Genomic DNA, 18,607 nt, shown 5'->3' on the forward strand with positions numbered 1-18,607 from the left:
TGGGGCCTGCCATGGCTTCCGCATAGTTGTTAGGTTCATCCAGACTTACCAGTGTCTCATCATTGATAAGTGTCTCACCTTCCACAGTAATATGGAAACCATATTAGTGTTAAGGTGCATTCCTAACCCTTGTGGAATGCCTCTGAGGTATAGACTCGTCAATTGGATCAACAGGAGTTTCCTCCTCAGGTTTACTGCTAGGGTTTGAAGTTCCTTCACCACTTAACTCTTGAATTTCTTCGAGGTCAATTTTCCTCCCACTGTTTCCTTGGCTTATGAACTCTCTTTCTCGAAAGACACCCCTTCTTGCTACAAAGACCACATTCTCATTGGGTCTGTAGAAAAGGTAACCAAAGGATTTATGTGGGTAGCCGATGAAAATACACCTCTCACTTCGAGGTTTGAGTTTATTATGAGTCTCGCATCTCACGAACGCCTCGCAACCCCAAAACTTGATATGGGCTAGATTAGGAACTTTTCCAGTCCACATCTTGTGAGGTGTTTTGTCAACCTTCTTTGTTGGGACTAGATTAAGGATATGGGTGGCAGTCTCTAAGGCATACCCCCATAATGAGATTGGTAGCGAAGCTTGACTCATCATGGAACGAACCATATCCAACAAGGTTCGATTACGCCTCTCAGCCACACCATTCAACTATGGTGTCCTGGGAGGTTTCAATTGTGAGACAATCCCACATTCCTTAAGATAGCCGAGGAACTCTGTACTAAGATACTCACCACCACGATCGGACCGAAGCATCTTAATGTTCTTGCCCAATTGATTCTCGACTTCTTGTTTAAACTCTTTAAACCTTTCAAAAGTCTCTAACTTATGCTTGATTAAGTAGACATATCCATATCTACTATAATCATCTGTAAAAGTCACATAATAACGATTAACATCCCTTGTGGCAGTTTTGAAGGGTCCACACACATCTGTGTGCACTAGATCCAACAAACCTTCACCCCTTGCACAAGAACCAGTAAAGGGTGACTTTGTCATTTTTCCAAGTAATCATGATTCACAACTATCATCTGACTTTAGGTCAAATGACTCCAAGACTCCATCCTTTTGGAGTTGGCCTATGCGTTTCTTGCTTACATGTCCAAGACGACAATGCCATAATGATGATTTATCCAACTTATTATTATTAGAAGAATCAATACACAACACATTATTTCTTAGGTTATATACAACAGACACAACTTCATACACACCATCACAAGGTAACATTTTAAAATAAAGAACATTATTAAAGAAAGCATTTATTCCACCAACTTCATTATCAAAAGAGAAGGTAAACCCTTGTTTGTACAAAGCATGAAAGGAAATAATATTTCTTACCATTTCAGGCGAGTAACAACATTTATTCAAATCTAATGTAAACCCAATACTTAGAAACAAAGAATAAACTCCAGTCTTGGTGACATGTGAAGCTTTCCTATTCCCCATGATCAAGTTTAACCAGGTTTAACCTGTCTAGTTACATCTCCACCAAACAACCCATGTTTGCTCATTTCCATGCCATTCTCACTCATGTTCCCCATAATATGATGCCGCAAATTTGTTGTATCATCATATTGATCCAATGATTGGGATATAGTTATCTCTCCTCTCATCGTGCAACCTTCTAGAAAATAAATTCCATGTTTCAACTTAGCATTCACAACCAGAAGATCACCCGTTGAGAATCTTACCCAATTCTCCTTTCCAAAAATACTTCAATCAATCATTTGCCAAAGTTCCAAGAGAGATCAACTTCTTTCGAAGATCCAAGACAAACCAACTATCCACTTTCTTAACCATACCATCGTGTATCTTGATCGACATTATGCCACTGCCCTTGATACTATGCATCCCATCATCACCCATCTTCATTGTCTCATTCCACTCAGTTGAATCAACTGTGATTCTAAGTCCTAGGATAAGATGTTCGTGAGTCCAAGATCCAAGCATTAGCAAAAGTAGTTGTACAAAAAGTCAAAACTTCACCATCATCCCCTTCATCAGAATTTTCTTGAACTGCAACAACATTGTTATTGTTGTTTGATTTAAGTCCATGATTTCCATTCTTCAATAATGTACAATCTCTTATGAAGTACCCATTTTCCTTGTAGTTATAATATCTTATGTTGTCTTTAGATTCAAAACTTGATTTCCCTCTATTACCTCCACCTCTATATGATGTTCTTCCTCTGCCTGCGGACAAACCGGAACTGGAAAATTCTTCATCAACAAAAACCTTTCTTTTTAGTTCCATGGACATCAAAGAATCCTTCAAATCATTGATAGTAATCATTTTCATACCATACATCATGTAATCAATGAAATTCTCATAGGAATTCGACAGTGAACATAAGAGGATAAGTGTTTGATCTTCATCTTCAATCTTTACATTCACACCTATAAATCCAAGATGATTCGATTGAAGTTATCTAGATGATCCTTCACTTCGGTACTTTCAAACATACTGATAGTATACAAATGTTTTCTGATACAATCCATTCGTCAGAGAATTTTTCTGTTACTTGTCACATAATTTCTCCCAATGCCCAACAATACTTGTTTGATCCATAACCACTCTCAGTACTTAATCTTTCAAACTCAATAGAATAACGATATGCGCTCTTCCCAAAATATCCACCTTCTTCTTAGTCACCATGTCTTTCAACAGTTTTTCTTCTATTTCCAATGTTGCCATGCATCCTTTTTGAATTAGAAGAGCCTTCATCGTTACTTTCCACAAAGTGAAATCATTTGAACCATTGAACTTTACCAATTCGAATTTAGGATATGCCATCTTGAATCAACAAAAAACCAATCACATTTATAACACAACTTGTTAGGAAATATGATGAAAAGTGTCAAGAATCAGAACGGATATGATGCCACTTGCCAAACTCTGATAACCCTTGTTAGGGAGTAATATGGATAACACGCGAAACCACAAGCACACAAATACATAGTATTTATGTGGTTCAGTCAAGGTGACCTATGTCCATGGGTAGGAGGAGAGTATTCTTATTCACAAAGTTATTAAATAGAGATTACAAGTACAACTAGCAGAGATTTGACCTACTCCCTAATGATACAAAAGACACAAACAAATGAATAGCATACATCCCTCTTTATAGACAAATGATCATACCTAAAACCCTAATGGGCCAAGCTCATCAATCCATAGGTCTATGAAAGGTGTCAACCAATCACAATCTTCCATGCATCCACTTCTAGAACCTTCAACCTTAAGATACATTGAATGAGCATCATATATAGAAATGATGGAGCATTCTGATCCAAGATGTCTCATCATGAATGTCATGGGACATCCTCCATCATGATGGTACACTCTCCACCAAAGTGGCACATCATGCCATTTAGGGCGTCCACCTTGAGCATCTTCAACTTTTGATCATCCTTGGACAATCTTGAGCATCTTAGTATGTCATACCCCAGGCAGGCAGTGGTAGCGTTGGGTTGTGGGACGTTTGATGGTGGTACGTAATTATTCAATATATTGAATAATACATAGAAGATATAACACAATCATTACTTTAATTTATATATATATATATATATATATATATATATATATATATATATATATATATATATATATATTGAATACATCATTGTTCGTGGTACAAACACACAACCATAACTTAACAAAGACTAAACAATAAGAAAGCAAATAAGATTTCTAGTCACTTCATTGATAACTTCTCCCTTCTCATTACCACTTCCATTGCTCATTTCCACTTGCATTGCTCATTTTCCTAAGAATACATGTGGTTTGAAAACGTCAAAATAATGTTGGTGAGTTTACAAGTTTTATAGTTTTATACTTAGAATAGGTTTATCTTTTAAATTTTTGACAAAACTTTATTCTTCCTAACTTTTTTTATGATATATCACCCCTTTCATACTGTCCTACAACTTCTCTTTAAAGATTTTCTTTTTCACCCCTTTCACTTATTATTACATAATATTACTACTTCAAGGCGTTCCTCTTTAGCAAGTTTATTTTATTAAGGTTGGTTAAACATTTGTTTCAATGACTTCCTATAATCAAGCTTTCGACTAGATATTTTCCCCGCACGACGCTTCATCAAACGTTGTAAAATAGTTTAGAACGTTATGCCCAGTATGGCTCGACCGTCAAGGTTATAGCTAGCAACCACAGGTCGGGGTATCAGCCTCGTATAGATCTATACATATATTTCCTTCTCACTTAAGATTTAACAATTAGAAGTCAGAGTTAGCTAAAAACTAATCAACTAAGCGATCAATAGTGTCATTCTCATTTAACAATTGTTTTGTTTTAACTTAGTATGCTTATCGCTCTTGTTATTCATATCTTTAGTTTTCCTTTAATATGATTCTCTTACATAATTTTACTGATATGTATGTGTGTGTGTGTGTGTATATATATATATATATATATATATATATATATATATATATATATATATATATATATATATATATATATCATAGTTTTTAATGTTCTTGGTAGGATATTAGGGCATCGTAACAATTAGGTACAATGCTTATCCTTAGGTTTTGGCCATCTTAACAACTAGCTACTATGTTGCTCTAGAGAATCTTGTTGGATTAGTGTCTAAGTCCATAACTATTTTGGTATGTACTTGACCTGATTGTGAGCATGGTCCTTTTGGGTTGCCTTCACCAAATCAACTTGATAGGATGATTTGAGGAGAAAGAGATTAATTATGATTTATTAATATATTATATGAATAATATATTAAAAGAGAAATCATCTTTACTATTATATAAAACATATTCAACATTTCTTGAATCTTAAGAGGTACAAAGTAATAAACATCATGTACAATGGTGAAATACATAAGTTTCTTAAAGGAAATGGTTAAATGCATAAGTTTCTTAACATAAATGGTTATTTATTTGAATTGAAAATTCCAAACATGAATTCCATAAATATATGTCTATTCATTTCCTCTATTCCCCTTGTTAAATACCATTAATTGTGGCAGTAAACGTTTTTGAATATGTTTCCGTAAATAACCACTTCTCTCAAAATATTGTTTCCATATCAATGCCTCGATGATGTTTTTATTTAGGTTATTGGTGTTTGGTTTATATTTAGGAAAAAAGGAATCGAATCTTGGCCATCACTCCTCAATCGATCTGAATTGCAGTTGAAATATTCATCAGGAAGCAAAAATGCTTCTGTTGTTAATAAGGTTTCTCTTGATTCCCATTTTCTTTTTATTACTTATTTGCATTTGTAATGAGATTGTTATTGAGTTCATTTGTGGTAAAATTATAGATTTTGCATTCTACTTTCATGTGAATGTGATTATGTGTGCGTCTTTGTAATCCATTTTGCTTGTAAAACATGGTATTTTGCTTGCATCACTTACTGATTTGATTGCTATCTTCACCTTCTGTTCCTTCCGGAAAAAATAGCGATATGTGCAACGTTGAAAATACCTGAATACCCTATTCTGATTTTCCATCCATTCTCACTCCTCCACTCTGTTTCATCTATTTATTCAACGTATGTTCTCTTATATAACCTTTTTATTTCATGATTGACTAATGTTGCAGGATCTTTGACTTTGATGGCTTCCATTTTGATCTTCAAGTCCAACCTAAGAACAAAAGATGACTTTGTGAGACTGTTGATTTTGAGAAATCGAAATTATTTACTTTTCATATCTATACGAAATCTCAACCTAATAACAAATGATGTATGGTGAACAAATAGAACAAATGATGAGTGTGTAATTAAGTGGCTTTTCAACTCTGTACTTTAGCCTTAAGTTTTTAGGTTGTTTTTGCAAAAATATCCTTCAAAACAGATTTTAATTATATTTCAAGGTTGCTATAAATAAATCCTCTATTTCACTTGATGTTGATTTAAAACCCTTTAGCCAAATTGTTTCTTTCTATTTTATGAATCTATTTTTTAACATGTAAATGATTTTGAAGTTTACTAGATGTTGACCTTTGGAAAGGAGCTCAAGCAACATAAGGCTTCAGAATGTACTAATGCTTGGATGGGCTATAATGGACTCATATGGAATCTAGCATTTTTAGTGGTGTATACAAAGCACATGCGATGTCCAAGACTAAGTTAAAGTTGTAAAGGCTAGAGTTCTACTTTTCAAAATGGTGAGAAAGTTCAATTTTGAATCATAGAATCCTTTTTTTGTTTTGGTAAGGTTGTGGAGTTTAATGCATTCACCTTTAAGAAACTACTTATTACATTTATTATAAGATGCAAGCTTAGATCAAGATCAGTGATTCATACTTATGTGCCATGTGGTTTCTTGTGATTTTTCTTCAAAATATCAGTAACCTATCTTCGAAACAGGGAATATGCAAGAACCAATAGTAAAACTAAATTGACAATTTTGTGTTTTTTCTTGACAGCTAGAAGTAAAATTCTTTGGAACTCTTTGGGTATGAATATATGCATAAAGGAGAATTAGATATGCATCTTGTTGACTTGTTCATAGGTAAGTGTTCAAATTTACACAAACAAGTATGGAAGAATAATTAAATCTTTTGAATTTCTAAACAATATATATTTACTTTTTAAGTTAGATTTTTCACAAGGTGTAGTATGACTGTATGACCACTTCTATAGGACACAATGATTACAAATAGCCATGGGAGCATCTCAAGGCCTTTGTTTCTTATACACTACATAGATAATGTCATTTTCAGGAGTTGCAGGGATGTGGAATCCTTAAACATTTTGTTAGATGGGGCAATAGGAAAAGTACAATGAACTAAAATATAGACAAGTCCTTAATAAGTAAACAAGGGAATTGCTAATAAGAACTTTTTTTTTTAATTTAGATTTTTTTTACTTTTTTTTTCTTATTAAAGCATTTTACTTTAAAAGTACAATGCTTTTGTTATGTTATCTTTTTAAAATTTTAATGTGTGTGTATGTAGATTGTAAGAGTAGTTAATGTTTACATAAGAACATGAGGGAAAAGGAATTGAATGTAGATGCAGAAAACTATTTTTTTTTGTTATAAGTTAAATATTTGTCCCTTTTAGATGATATTTGACACCAAACACCACCACAACATTACTCCACAAGATGCCCAATACCATCACTTCAACAAGGGTATAGAGTTTCGGGCAAGAACATCCAATATATTACTAGAAAAAAGTATATGCTTCCAGTTATATCTCTATCCCCTTTAGGTAGTATTTGACACCAAACTCTACCACAATGAACCCATATTACACAAGTGGTGCATACACTTCCATCACCAACGTCAACTCTTATCAAATTTTGAAATTTTCATTACAACTTGAATATTTTGTGGCAAACATTTGGTTTTTTATAAGTTTTTATTTTTCAATCCTAATGGGTGTATTATGAATAAAAATGATGTTTTGGCTTTTTATCTAATAGTTTATATTTTTTATTTTTCTTTATTTTGTTATAGGTGTTGTGTGTTCCTTACACCTCCATTGGATCTACTACCATCCATGTATCCGCTTTTGGTTTTTCTAGATTTGCATCTTCTAAGGTACAATTAGATCTTCATGTCTTAACTTTGATTTGTGATAGAATTGTTGTAATAATTCTAATTGTATGATTGTATGTATGTATGGAGGCTTTACTTATATAGCACTCAAGGGCACAAGGATGGTGTTTAACCAGACTCAGGTGACACTCAAAGGCTCAAGGAGTCAAGGGTGGGGTCTCTGTACATAGCAAAACTTGGATATTATGAAGTCAAAAGTCTGAAAAGTTATCTGAGGTTATATGTGAGCAACATGTAGATAGGATTTGCATTATGAGTTTATTATGTTATTAGGTATTTAATAGGTTTGTATAGTTGTCCTTAGCATTTCGGTTCTTTGTGGGTGAGAAGGTGTATAAACTAAAAGCATTATTAAAAGAATAAAAAAAAAAATCATTTCCCTATTCTTGATGCAAGAAAAAAATGAAACTACATTATGTTCCAGTTGCAAATTATAGTGTTGGAATACTTTAACTAGATCAAATATGAGTTTATAAAGTGTTAATGGAGTTTTGAGCTATATTTTTTTTTATAAATCACCCATGATCTCATTAGATTTGAGTAAATATTATTTTTAAGGTTTATTTGTGCTATTAAGTTAGGTATTATCATCATATTTTTAAGGTTTATATTGAAGACTATTATTTTGATTTTTGATTTGATTATGTTGATTATGAGTGTTTAAAATCGGATATCCGAAATTTCGGATATATAAAATTATTGGATAGTGGATATTGATATCCAAATTTGTATTCGAAATTTTAGATACAGATTCGGATATTAAATCGAATATCTAAAAGTTCTAAACTTAAAATAAATAAATAAATAAATAAAAATAATCCTCTTTTTATTAAGACATTATACACTATAAACCAATATTGTTTTCCATTTCATTTTATTGGTTAACCAATAATGTGAAATATATTAAGTTACCATAGAAGATGTTTTTAAATAACAAATATTTAAAATAAAAAAAAAACTGTATAAGTAAAGTCACTAAACTACATCTAACCTTCTAACTCTCACAATCTATTATATTTTGAAATATAAAATATTTAAAAAAAATCCGATATAGGATATCGAAAATATCCATAAATATAGAAAAGTAATATTCATATTCGAATCCAAGAAATCAAATATCAGATTTTTGGATATCCGAAAGTTCTGATAATTTCAAACCAAATTTTCGGATTTTGGGATCATAAATTTGGATATGTATAATTTTTAACACTAACGTTGATGATGTTGTAACAATGATAATACATTATTAAATTGACGTGTGTGTCTATTTAATTAAAGTCATTAAAATGGTAATTGAAGTGTTAGAATCAGATTAAGAATAGTATGATGTTGTTTTTAGGATTTTTTTTTTCATGTTTTTGTGTAGGTATGTGGATAATGCATGCCATTAAGTTTATGTGACACTAACTAAATCAATTAAGATTAACTAGGTGTGATAGTTTACATAATTATACATGTGTAGATGTTCATGAATCCTTCTTAAACTCTTAACGTGAGTTCAATACCAATAAATGTATGTACCTATTCTATTTTGAAGCTTTTAAAAGTTTTATGTTACTATATGCATAATCTATGTGGAATACTATATGTAATACATGTATTCATAAAGTGTTTTATAAAGATTTTTAAAATGGGAACATACTTTTTTTCACTTGAGATTTAACTATGATCATGTGCATCGGTATTAGGATGGACTAGTGACTAGTGTTGTCAGTTAAGATAACTTGGATATCCGAATTTTAGATGTTTGAGATGTATATGATGGCATTCTAGACGTTCTCACTTGCATGTGAGATTTTCAACATGCCGTGTGGTGTTTGTTATAGGATCTAGTGTACAAGAAATAAAAGATTTACTTTATTGCTAATTATACATGTGTTGGGGATTGATTGATTCAAAACAGTTTAAAGAAATAACATATATTATGAGAAATAACATATCATAAGAAAATATGGTTTTAAAATTTTAATCCCCAAAAGTCACGTTCAATTAGAACTACCTATTACTAACAACTAGGCGTACCTCGCGCGTTGCGTAAAAATGTATTTAAGTGGTTAAGATAATTATGAGAAAAATACAAATATGTTGAAATTTACGTTTTTAGTCATGTTTTGGACATTAACCGAATTATCAAATAACATAAAAATTCATCAACTTATATTTTGATACTATCTGATATAGTCCATACATTATAAACTTTTCTTTTACTTTTATAATATCAAATATATATTATAAATTTTTGTATAACATTAATATAATCTACTGTTCTTATGTCCGATAATATTTTTTTGGATAAAATACGAAATAAGTTGTTTTGAATCAGTTATTAATAAACAATATTGAAATTATAACTTTGTATTACACTATTTATATTACACCAAAACATTCATGGTTTCATATATGAACTTTTAAATATTAAATATTGAAATTAAGAATGAAGTCATACAAAATATATCATTATACATAAATGTAATCAAGAGTTTTAAAATAAGTCGATTAGTAAATATGATATTTAATTTTAATTAATCATTTTCAAGGCGTACGTTTGACTTTATGTTGGTGCGCCGAGAATCTTCTTCCTTAATTTGTTCCTAAAAAATTTAGGTGAATATGAATATAAAATAGATATTACTAAGCATTAATATAAATAATTAAAAAGGGTATGTGGATCTCCTACCACCGGTTAAAGACAACATACATCTCTAGTGGTATCGATTCCTATGTGAAATTGAAGTAGTCATTCTATGTACACCTTATTTTCTAATTACATAAACAAATATGAGTAGGAAAAATATTTTAGTTAACTAACAAATTATATAATATAAGTTTAAGAGTTAAGAGTTTCAAAACATTAATATTTTTATTAATCAATCAATTAAGTAACACCTGTTGAAAATTTTACAATCATTATTAAAAAACATTTGAAATATTAGATTTTAAATGAATTTTGGTTGAAGTGTTTTGACCTCTATTATAATATATATATATATATATATATATATATATATATATATATATATATATATATATATATATATATATATATATATATAGAGAGAGAGAGAGAGAGAAAGATGGAAAGTATAACATATGTATGAGTTTTAATTAATTATCTTTTTGAAACGGTACGATTACAAAACAAAAAAACATATTTAAAATATTTAATTAAATATTTTTGACATGACACTATATAACATATGATCAATATATTAACGATTAAACCATAATATACAATGACTGTATTATAATAATCCAAAAACGAAGAAAATTTAAAAACGAATTAGTATAACAAACTTACAAATTAAAAACTCTAATATAATAGCATATCTCGAAAAGTAGTCATAAGACCTCAACCCAACTCAAAAACCTTTAAATTTGTTTTCTTTCTGAAATTTGGATATGATTTGTATACATGCCTTCCCAAAAAAATTGATCATTTTTATAGTAAAATTTTCACTAATTATTAATTAAACATAATATAAGTTATAAAACTTTTGAGGGTTAAATTATCATAATTAAGAAAACTTTTGAGTTGTATTAGTTAAAAAGGGAGTTTTAAATTAGTATCCTTTGAAAAAGTTAAATTAAGAAAACTTTTGAGTTGTATTAGTTAAAAAGGGAGTTTTAAATTAGTATCCTTTGAAAAAGTTAAAAAAAGAAGGTTTCAAATACATAAAATTTAAAAAAAAAAAATACTACAAGAATAACATGAAAAAAAATCATCATCTTAAATGTAGAGACGATTTGATGTTGAACATTAATTCGGGTTGGTTACCCTATTAGTGTGCATACAACACTGAAATAAGTTTTTCAATTTTTAATTACTTCGATGATGACATATCGTTGATAAAAATAATTAGTTTTTAAGTTTTTTACTACATTGGCTACGGCATATCATCACTAAAGATGATTTGACAGGTTTTTTTTTTTTTTTTTAATTTGATATCTTTTCGAAAAATGGCAATGTTTTATGCTATTGCGACGGCCATATTGTCGTGATGGTTACTTTCAGTGATAAAACTATTGCAACCAAGTCTTTAGCGACGATTATTGTTGGTAACAAAATTTCTACCTTTAACGACTATAATAATGTATATTTACGAATCTTTCATATCCACGAGACAACTACCTCTGGATTTATCAAAATACAATCCAACACCTCAATGAAAGTGAATTATATATTGACACCAATATATCTTTTTTGTAGATCCTGTAATTCTATATAATTATAGATTTTTCATATTCACAAAACAACCAACTTTGTCTTTATAAAAATATAATTCGACAATGCAGTAGTAAGACTAATTTAAGCTAAATTTATCAAAACCGCAATTGCTAGCACTTGATGACATTGTTGCCCTTTTGCAAATTTCCATTCGTATACATCCCATTACTTTGATATTTGATATCCTATTAAGAGTCATTACGTATGGTATTCACTTGACCGGGTAATATACTCATTTAAGACTTCAACAAAGCATGTAAAAGAGTATTCATGGTGTCAAAAAGTGAACGGATCAGACTTCCCACTGTGAAAGTTGAGGGGATGAAAGTTAATGTTTTTCAGGTTTTAATGAATGTGTAATAATAGAACCTGTGGTCTATGCTTAGCCTTATTAACTTCATCAAAATTAAATAGAGCCTATTGGGTCTACATTTGCGTACAAAAAGAAAATACGAGTGCACCCACTTTGCACATACTAAATATATAGTATTAAATGCATTTCTATTATATATTATCAGGATATCATGTTCATTGATCAATAGAGAGATATAAAATCTATTTGATTTAAATATAATAAAAACTTTTAATAATTTTACCAATACTAAAAGTTGTTCATTCAAGGTTAGTTTTGTCGAACTCAAGTATTGGAGTATTTGGAAAATGAAAATCATTTAAATTATATACCAGGATTCACGTATATACACAAAAGGTTGAACTAACTAATAAGAATAAATAAATCAGTTATAATTATCTTTATGTTTGTTATTATTGTCGTAAAGAAATTAATGAAGTTATTAGTCGGAATATACCTCTAGATAATGTGTAGGATAATTATTGAATAATTATGTTTTTTTTTCAGTCTGTAGTTAAAATTTTCTTCGACTTTAATTTCAATTTATGTTATTATTTTCTTTATTTTCAGTTTTCACCTTCCTTCTTGTCCCTACCATCAATCATCCATTTTCGGTGTCATCGACATGCATCATCTAAAATACTTGTATGTATAACTCCTTAATCATCGTCATCAAGAAATTAATTAATTAATTAATACTATAAACAAGAAAACTACATGATAATAACATTATGCATGATCTTTTTGACTACATTGCGGAGCTCTACAACTTCTGATACTAAGAAATTAAAAATATCAAACGTAAATAATATAAACACGTGTAAATTATCAATACATGTTTTCTCGTGCTTTGTTCGGTATGTATTAAGGAATTTTCAAAACAACATAGCTCACTGTGGAACACTCACTCAACTGTACCAATTACCCATAGTGAAACTCTCACTCAATTTTGCCAAGGAAACTCCTTATTGTAATATTTTTTATAATAACTTTTTTGGTACAAAGTAAATAAACTTAATCTGTCTTTTATTTAACAGAAGAACAGAACTGTTTTAATAATCTTATACATTAGCATCAATAAATTCATCTTGAAATAAATTCCCACCACTTCTTGCATATAGTAGAACATAGAAACTTCTTCAATAATCAATCAAATGCTTAATTATAATTATTAATTAATAATTGCCAAATAAATATCAACGGTCCCATGTGATTGTGATGGACCCCAATTAACCCCGATTACTTTATGGGTCCGCTCGTAAAATTGTCTGCCACGTGGCAAACATCGGCCCCACATACTTGCATTTAAAAACTAAAACAAAGCATATCAAATATATTATTCTTTTCGTCTCAAACTACATTTTTTTTTCGTAACACATGTATAGTAAGCTCTTAATAATGATTATAAGATTAAAACTATTTACATGCTAATTACCATCGTATAGTTTTATTAAGGGTTTCAGATATGCTTCAAAAATAATATTTAGTTATTTTTATTTAGATTTAGCCTATGTTGATTTTGATTTTGATTTCGATTTCCTGGGTATCTATTGTCTAGCAACAAATTAGCTATACTTGTGTTTGCAACTTTAAAACTTTGAAAGAATATAGAAGATTTGGTGAAAACCCATTGCCACATGAGGGAAAGAGCAACATTAGAGAGTTTTTATATAGAGAGTTTTTATCGACGTTTTCGTGGGTCATTGATTCAATGATATTAAAGTAGGTATTTCTATAATGTCTGATGTTTATGCTAATTCACAAAACAGTTGTGTGGATTCTTCAACTAATGTTACTATAAATCAAACAAATACATGCGGCAAACATGAAAATAGCATGAATTTAACTAATTTATTGAAACCAATACATAAATCAATAAATTAAAAAGTAAAAACAAATCCAATCAGTCCAAGTGTCGAAATAGAAAAATGAAAAAAGTAGGGTTTTTAGCCATTTATGTCTAAAAACAAATAATACAAAGTATGAATCAACAAACGTTTTTGTGTAATTAAATGATAAAAATACCGATTTATTGTGTATAAACATGTTCTTCAATGCTCCTTTGCTCCAAAACTTGTTTTCTTTTGTTAAGAGTTGAGATAATCAGAGATAATGACATAGGGGTATAGACTTGAAAAACGTGCATACCAAGAAAAGTGTTTGACTCGACTAAGTTTAGTTTGTCTTTGGGGTGACTCGGTCGAATCAAGTCTCCTGTGTCTTGAACTCGTGTTTTCTTACGGACTCGACAGAGTCGAACCGAAGGCAAGGGGTGACTCGACCGTGTAATCCTATGTACTGGTCTAAATCTTCAAATTCGCAACTTCTTTGTTCTTCATCACATCTTCATATAATTTGAACAAATTCTAGCATCATCCTAAGAATGTTTCCTGCTTCCACCTGAAAAACCTATCAAAATGGTGTATGTGGAAATATGTCTTACGATATTGACAAGTTCTGCTTAGTTCAAAGGCTATTTTGTCTTTTCAACAATGCATGTCTAATTTGGTTGTTTTTGGTCTAAAAAGGACACCAGGTCTAAAATGGGTGTTTTAGGTCTAAAAGGGGTGCCATAGTCTAAAATTGGTGTTTTCAGTTCTAAAAAGGCTTGTTCCTTAAATGCAAATATTCCATTCTTGACGGACCAAGTTTAGCCAAATTCGTCAAACCCTTTTCCCCTTTAATCTCAATGAAGGCATATTTTTTTAAGATAGAGGGTTTTGATGACTTCTTGCAACAACCCACAAATCATAGAAATGTAAACTTTTCAAAAAACAACCATTATCCATATTTATTTACAAGAAAAACCATTGTTTCAAAAGTAACATCATATCAGAGTGTCCCAAAAGTCAATATCATGAAAATAGGAAGATGTGCACGATCAAGCCTTCGCTTTCCCATGATCCTATTAAGTACCTGAAACAATGAACTGAAATTGTAAACCAAAGCTTAGTGAGTTCCCCCAAAGTACCATCACACAACATAACAAACCAAAGCATGCAAATATGAGCCTTCAGTCTCACTAGACTACTTCGCAGGGCCTACAACCTATCTGGACCGCTCTATGGGCCTTCGGTATGACTGGACCGCCTCGCAGGGCCTACGGCCTATCCGGACCGCCTCGGGTGTCTTGTCCTTTAGCACAAAGTAGGACCGCCTCATCCCAACCGTAATATGTCGACATATGTAACAGATAAACATAAACACAGAACCAACAAATACAAATAATCATACAGATCTACTAATCAGTCATATACTAGCATAGTATTATCCTATAACTAGGATACATAATCTAGTGGGTCGGAATTGGTGCCTTCAACCCACAAGTACAGTGACGAAAACTCACATCTCAGTCCGAAGAAGTAGTTGAATAAGTCTCTGCTCTAAATATCAGCTCTAACCATCACCTATTCATCAAATAGTGACCAATATCAAACACAACTCAAAATACCCAAAATAACCTTATGTCAAGCTATGTCAAAACAGCTCAAACTCCAAAAAGTCAAAAAGTCAAACTTGGTCAACAGTGCTGAGTACGCCCATCGTACTCAGCTTGTATGCTTAGCTTACACAGCTTGACAAAAAAAATGAGCTGGTTGACCTCGAACGCTAATCCTTAAGCTCTTTCGTCCATAATCCAGATCCAATCCTAAAATAACGTCCTTAACAATAAAATTTTCAACTTTATGGTCTTGCATGGCAATTAAATGCTCAATACCAGAAACTCTAACTTCTTAACTCTTTAAGACATCCTAGCTCATGCACGGAAGGAAACTAAGGTCCAAGATTACATATTTATGGTTCCTAATAACTCCATAATGGATAAAGTTTCTAACTTTATCCATTAGAATGGTCCAACCAACCAATATCTAGTCTTTAAGTATCAAAGGGAACAAAAGTGCATCTTTTCCAACTTAATCCATTAAGTCCAAGTCTAAAGCCTTTAGATTTGAATCAATATGATGTTTAAATGGATAAAGTTTCCAAATTTATCCATAACAAGGTCACAAACTTTCAAGATCTAAACTTTATGCACTAAAGTGACCCAAAAGTCATAACACCCACGACTAGCTAGATCTATCAAATGCATCATCAAGATTCAAACTTTATACGTTTAGAATAAAGATCAAGGTGAGAAAAGTCTTGATCTACAAGCTCCAATGCAACCAACATTCTCCAAAGAGTTCCTTCTTCTCCAATATGTACCAAGAACACTCCAAAGCACTCAAGCACACCTTCTTTTTCTCAAAAGGCTCAAACTAGGGTTAGGGTTTTCAAGGGAGGGTGTTGGAGAGGTGGAGGTTGAGAATGGAATGGTCTGGGGAAGTTAAGGAGCTTAAATAGGGCTCAAACAACGAAAATAGGGTTTAGGCATTAATTGTGTACACCCAACGTACTCATGGTACGCCCAGTGTACTAAAGGTTGTCCTAGTACGCCCAATGTACTTCCCCATACGCCCATCATATGCGGCTTAACCCAAAATCGTCCTAACTTCAAACAATCATAACTTCTTTGTTTCAACTCCGATTTCGACGATCTTTATATCCATGGAAATGTGTTGAGGGGCCCCATAATATTATCTAAATATCTTGGACTAAAAACTTCTCGAACAAAAATCCATATTTCATGGGCCTATGAATTTCCCCTTTTTACCCTTCGGCCCAAAACACAATTCAAGGGTTAAATCTCTTAACTATCTTTACCTCCTTCCTCAATGACTAAACTTTGCCTCTTTAAGACCCAAAGCCTTACACAATCGACTTCAAGCACATGGCCCAAAAATAGCAGGAAACAGGATGTTACACTTCTTCTGCTTCTTTCTTTTTGAGCGACATTTTCTAGGGGTTTTCCCTTTTATCACCAAATCATTATATCTCATTGTAATCTCTTTGACTAATCTCTATAAACACTGCAATATTTTAGTGGATTGGTTCTCAGCTTCCTCCGCCCGTGGTTTTTCTCGATTTGGGTTTTCCATGTAAATCTTTGTGTCTCTTTTTTATTTACTTTTGCTTGGGTTTTTTCATTGCATGTGATTGATTGTGGTTTGATATATTAGTCCTATTCCTTTTGAACTAATATTGTTCTCGTAATTCAGATTTATGGGTTGTTTGATGCATTTGGGCTTTTTCGTTTTTGTGCATCTTACCTTCTTTGTTTACTACAATTGGTATCAGAGCTTCCAATTTTTAATATTAGTTCATTGGGATCATTTTATCAAGTGATTGATCATGTCTTCGATGAAGTAAGATATCATGTTGTTGGATTGAAACACCATATTTTCCCTATGGCAAGTTAAGATGAAAGATGTTCTTATTTAGATGGATTTACACAAGGTGCTTCTGGGTTCCAAGAAGATGCCCGCTTTGTGGACGGAAGAAGAAAAGAGACGAAAGATTTAAAAGCTCAATCCCAGATTCGTTTGCATTTGTGAAATGATGTTTTGCAAGATGATTTGAAAGAAACTTCAGCGACTGCTTTATGGTTATAGTTGGAGCAATTGTTGATGACGAAGAGCCTACCAAACAAGTTAAATTTAAAGCAGCGGTTTTTCAATCTTAAAATGATTGAAGGAGGTTCTTTAGCTGAACATTTATCCACATTCAAAGAGTTAGTAAGTAACTTAGAGAATATGGATGTCCAGTATGAGGATGAAGATTTAGCTTTATTCTTGTTGTCGTCGTTGCCCGAATCCTACAATATTCGTGATACTATCATCTCTATCTGTGACAATCTTGTCTTAGATGAAGTTTTTATAGCTTTGGATTCAAAAGAGAAGATGAAGCATATGGTTGGTGGTGATTCAAGTGATGCGAAAGTCGAAGTTTTAAATTCCTAAGGAAGAACAACAAATATAGTTAAAAATTAGCAATCTTCCAACAGGACCAAATCTAAGTCTAACATCAAAGGAAAGTTTTGTAATTACTATTACAATAAGGGACATACGATTGATGAATGCTTCAAGTTCTAGAATAAAGAGAAAGCAACAACAAATGGTAAACAAGGTAGCACGTTGGGTGAAGACGATGTAGAAGAGGTCGGTTGTATTGGATAACTTCTCACAGTTTATTCAAATAAACTTGATTCCAGTGGTGAATGAATACTCGATTCTGGTTGTAATTTTCATATGTGTCACAACAGAAGTTGGTTTTACACATTTGAAAAGGTTAACCAAGGCTATGTTCTGATGGGTAACAATTCTACATGTCCAGTTGGTGGACATGGCTCAGTCAGAATCCGTATGTTTGACAGGGTTATCAGAACCATTGGGGAAGTTAGATATGTTCCTGAACTCAAAAGAAATCGGTTATCTCTCATCTCCTTTGATTAAAAAAAGGATACGAGTTTGCCGGTAAAGGTGGAGTTCTCCGTGTATTCAAATATGGTTCTAACAAACTGATAGCCAAGCGTAAAACCTCAGATCTCTACTTTCTTGATGGACAAACAATTTCAAATGATGTTGTTGTTG

Source organism: Lactuca sativa, chromosome 5 (assembly GCF_002870075.4).
Source record: "Lactuca sativa cultivar Salinas chromosome 5, Lsat_Salinas_v11, whole genome shotgun sequence".
Taxonomy (NCBI): domain Eukaryota; kingdom Viridiplantae; phylum Streptophyta; class Magnoliopsida; order Asterales; family Asteraceae; genus Lactuca; species Lactuca sativa.